This window comes from Arachis ipaensis, chromosome B09, assembly GCF_000816755.2.
Source record: "Arachis ipaensis cultivar K30076 chromosome B09, Araip1.1, whole genome shotgun sequence".
Classification (NCBI taxonomy): Eukaryota; Viridiplantae; Streptophyta; class Magnoliopsida; order Fabales; family Fabaceae; genus Arachis; species Arachis ipaensis.
The window spans coordinates 134,777,100-134,782,855 of record NC_029793.2 but is presented as its reverse complement, the minus strand read 5'-3'; positions in this window follow the sequence as shown (position 1 = coordinate 134,782,855).

Genomic DNA, 5,756 nt, shown 5'->3' with positions numbered 1-5,756 from the left:
ATTTTACTCGATTATTATTGACGTGTCATTTTTTAAAACCATTAATAGTCGAAAAAATTAAAATAATTTTTAAAAAAATCAAAAAATAAAATTAAAGCTAAGAATTTAGCACATTAAGATGGATTATCTATTGATACATCTAAGCGATAGGTATTTAGATAGGTTTATTCCATACAATTATAGTTAAGGATACCTTGATTTGATAATGAATAAATAGTTTAATTTTGATGTATTGATAGTGTAAAATGTTTTATATAGTCGTATAATCACATTTGTTGTTTGGATGATTATGTACATGTGATTAATGTGAAAAGTAATTATTTTTCTGATGTGACATTATGTAATTAGATGTATGTATAAAACTATTTTATACTGACAATACATCCACTATAAGAAAATAGCTCTATTGGCACGCTTTAAAGCATGGCGAAAAGCCGAAAAAAGCGTGGCGATAGGTTTTCGCCACGCCTTTTGAGCTATCGGCACACTTTTGAAAGGATCACATTTGCAAAGGTGCCCGTTGCTATATCGCCAGGCTTTTGGTGACCTATCGCCACGCTTTATTTTTTGCCACGCTTTTACAGTTTTTCACGTTTAAAGAGTGGCCATATGTGAGAGATATGGTCACGCTTTTAAAGCGTGCCAATAGAGAGAGAGATATGACCACACTTTTAAAGTGTGCCAATAGAGGGAGATATGGCCATGCTTTCAAAGCATGGCAATAGAGAGAGATATGGCCACACTTTAAAAGTGTAACAATAAAAGCGTGACTGTTGATGACTAGTGTACAATATGACCACTCTTTTAAAGCGTGGCTATAAATTTGTTTAGTAACCTATTATTTTTTTTTATCTTTGTAAAAAAATCTTACAAAATTCATAGATAATTTTAAAATTTAGACAATAACAAGTAATTTTAAATCAATTAATCCAGCCTTCATAAAGTTGTCACTAAAAAAATGTGTTTGATCACGTGACATGTTCTAACAAAATACTAAAAATCGAAGTGATAACAACTACCCATCGCCATCGTCATTCTTCTTCGTTCTTCGTCACTGAAAATGAACAAAATAGAGAGTGAATGATACAAATTTGCAAAATGCAAGACGGAAGGTTAGGGTTTGCAATACAGCGTACATGGAAGACAAAAGGGGCAACGACGGAGGGAGCAGTGGCGGAGGGAGTGTCGACGAAAGGTTTGCGACGGCAAGTGAGCGGAGGGAGTCACTGCCAAAGAGAGTCACCGCAGAAGGAGAGTTAGGGGTGCCAGAAGAAGGATTGCCGGCGGAGGCATTGCGAGCGCGGCGACGTTCTTCGCGGAGTGTTGTGGTACTTGGTGGAGTGTTGCGGTTCTTTAGAGAGTGTTGTCATCTCGAAGTTAGGAACGAACTGCTCCGATATCCTAATTAGCATGTATAGACACTCAGAGTATGCCCAGAAGCATAGTCAGTCCGTCCTTCAAGCTCTATAGGAACGAACTGCTCTGATACCATAATGTAACACACTACCGCGTCAGCTTTACGCTTAAGCCGTAAAACAGAGGTGATATGGTATTAGGACCTCTAAAATAAAATGTGTACATATAATAGCAGAAAGAATATAATAAACAAGGAGCCTTGAAAAACAGGAGAAATAAAAATCGCGGAATAAAAGCGCAATGTTCAGAAAATGAGTTAACTTGCGTACAAAGAAAACTGTAGCTATGAAGCATAAGATAACAAAAATAGGAATAGAGGGCCAAAGATACAAAATAACAAGCTCCTAACTCAGCCTACGAAGTCAAGGCTGGCCGGAGGATATATACACATATATATATACACATCCAAAACCCAAATTTACATAAACAAAATCCCGCCTCTCCATAAGCCTATAAGAGGGTCAAAAGGACCAAGTCATGCAGAGAGGAAATTAAGTACACACACACACACACACATACACACACACACACACACATACACACACACACACACACATACACACACACACACACACATACACACACACACACACACATACACACACACACACACACATACACACACACACACACACATACACACACACACACACACATACACACACACACACACACATACACACACACACACACACATACACACACACACACACACATACACACACACACACACACATATATATATATAACCACACAATAAAATAACCCGATAACCACTTCGCCTTAGAATTCCAGACGCCTAATGAGGTGCCTCTTGACCTGCATCTGAAAAATATCAACATAGTATGGAGTGAGATTCAGAGGTTCTTAGTATGGTAAAGATGCCACACATATAAGATATAAGGTCCTAGGAATGCCAGAGGCAATCCTAGAACGCCGACACTCAGATTATTAAGCTTAAAAGTACTAAACAGAAACCATAACAGGTGATTTTCTAAGAGTATCTAAGCCTAATCTAACTTAATCTTGAATCTAGTCTTACCGCCTTTCCTCCGTACCTCCAACTCCGACAATATATCATAGACAAATAAACAGATAAAGGCAACAACAAGAAGGTTACAAGTACTGCAGATAGCAAATATACATTTAACATAGCAAATGCAATTAGGCACACCCAGTTAATGCACAAGCAAGTAATTCAAGTAATATGCACATGATGCATGCCTGTCCTATAGCTGATGAGTCTCATTTGTCGGTTATCAAGCCAACCCGACAAGTCCGGTTTGCTAAACCTTTGGACTGTCCCCCGACGTGCCTCACCAAGAGTCTATGCATAGCTTTTTCTCAAAAAATCAATATTGCTCAATGGGGGTTAACATTCCCGGGAATTTATAGGTGCTTGGTCACCCTTACGTCGTAGGGTCAACAGAGTATCGAGTTTCCGACCTGGTACACATGGTGGCAAGCCACGGTACTTTACCTAGGGAATCTCGTATCTCAGATCGTTTAATTAATCAATCCAAGTATTATACATAATCATTCATAATATTGCATATTCAATTCATCACTTTCTCAACTTTACTTCACCTCCAAGTTATCCTCACTTCCTAACTTCATCTGACTATCAGGTCTAACACTATTATTTATGACTAAAGAAATAAAAAGAGAGGTTTAGAAGTTTAGAATAGCATTTAAAACTCAGAAAAATCATATTTTCTGAAAAAGGGGCCACGCGTACGCGTGGGAATATAATAAAGCAGCTCGCACGCGCATCCCCTTACCATGCGTACGCGTGGACATACATTTTAGTCCATTACACGTACGCATAGGGCTACTCGCGCGCGCACAGGTCAAAATTCCATGCCACGCGTACGCGTGGGCGTGCGTTTTCCCAAAAACCTAATTAGGCAAAAAGCTGCAGATTTACATAATTTTTAACCAAACTTCCAACACACATAACTTAATCATTTTAAATTATTTTTCATCCGTTCTTTGAATGGCATAAACTTCACGAACCCAATTTTCATTAAAAACAAGTTGGAAACAAATTGAGGGTCCGGAAGCTAAATTATAGCTTGCCGAAGTTCGGCCCAAAACCAATTTCTTACAAACTTATTAAACCTCCATTTTCTTGTTCATTCCATTCACATATCAACCATTCACACCTGAAAAATCGACCCCAACACATACAATAACCCAGCCACAAGATCCTACACCAATTTATCATCCAAGATACAACATGGTACACTTTCACAACTCACAATTTCACTATGCATTTAATCAATATGTACATAATCATATCATCATCAACTCAACATTTACCACCCTATTACTCATACAACAACAATTACCATTACATAACCAATTCTCATCCAAAATGGTAAGGACACTAAGCATCATACATTTCCATACGTTCCAACTTATCCTATGGTCATCTAGCCTAAGTTTTCACAGAACATTATATATTAAATGCAAGAAACCTAAACCATACCTTGGCCGGCTTTCTCGTAATGATCAAGGCAACTTATTAAAACCAACACATCCCCAAAAACCTCAACAAAACTCTAGTGTTCAGCTTCCTCCAAGTTCCAATATCCACAATTTCAAGCTCCAATTATTTATTCACAACCTAATACACATTCATAACACATATACACCCAATTTAATACCCAAAACACAAATTCAAAATATTTAGATAGAATTATTATATCCTCACCTTATTCAAGCTTCACATAAGTAAGAGTGAACGTTTTTCTCAAGCTAATTGGATCCTAAAATATCAAAAAGTAAAGAAATTCAACACCCCTACAATATTTGCAAAAATTGGGGGAAAGGAGTGGCTGAGAGTAATTAATGGCTTACTTATGAAATTGTTCTGGTAGAAATGTAAAGTTCGACGCGGTGGTCGCGTGGCCGCAAACGGTGCGGCGATTGGAGCTCGGACGGAAGAGATACGTAGATTAGAAGTTGACGTACGGGTTAAGGGAATTTTCGTTTCTCCTTTCCCCAGTTGGTTTTCAGCAGAAGCAGCGCTGAATTGGGGAAGAGAAGAGGGCTTGGGTTCACTTAAGTGCTCGGCCGGTTGGGCCCACGGGCCCGATTTAGGCTTGGTTCAACCGGTTTGGCCCGTTCGGTCTAATTTTAGGTCGATTTCTTCGAAATTAGTGTTAAAATTCTCGTTTTGATGAGCTTTATTCTAATTTAATATAATATTCATATTTCTAATTTTCTTTATTAAAAATTAATTTATTGACTAATTATTTACTAATTTAATGGGGTTTACATTAGGGCTTAGGGTTCTTTGAAGAAGGAGAAAGATAAAGTTTGAAAGATAAAGTAACTCAGACATTTCAAAGGGTACGAGTTCTTTGAATTTTTTGGGAACCTTTTGGCCACGCTTTTGAAGCGTGTCAAAAGACTTGTAGGAAACGGCGCGGCCACGCTTTTAAAACACCACTATAATAAAATTCTGTCGCCACGCTTTAAAAGCGCGTCAGTTTTTCTCTATGGCTATGCTTTTTAAGCGTGACAAAAAAAGCGTGGCCAAATCTCGAATCAATTGTCACTCTCATAAAAGCGTGACCATTGACCCCTTTCGCCACACTTTTGAAGCGTAGCAAGAAAAAACGTAGCCAAATCTCTATTCAATCCCACTCTCATAAAAGCGTGGCCATTAACCATTTTTGACCACGTTTTTAAAGCATGACAGAAAAAAAGCGTGGCTATAAACCTTTTTTCTTGTAGTGATCAAAATTAAATTCATGAATAAAAAGTAAACAACTAATGATTATAAGGAACAATCAAAATTATTCTCCATGTTATCTTTCCTCTGACCTTTTCTCTTTTACAAGCGAAAATGGTTCAGAATATTTCTTTATAATTGTTGGTTTTTTCTTCATTTTAATTGTAAAACTTAAGTTTTTTTATTTAAATAAAATAAAGAGTGATTAATATTACCGGATTTCCTACACTAATTTTAAAAATGTGAATCTCCTATTCCTAATAATATATAAATTGTTATATGGCGGTGTGTTTTGAATATGTTAATTGTTATATTCTAAGACAATTTATGCTTTTAAGTGCTCTTAAAAAATACATATAAATCGTTCTAAGATACTAAGCTTTTAAAATCAACATAAATCATCACAACAGGATATAATGATTTACACGTTTTACATCTAAAACATATTAGAAGAAGACGATTTATATACAAAAGTTAACCCTCATTACAAGCCTATAACAATTTATGCGCAACTTTAAATGCACAATAGATATGACGATTTACGTTGATAGTGAATATATGTTCCCTACAAATTCATGAAAAGCTACGTACTAAACAA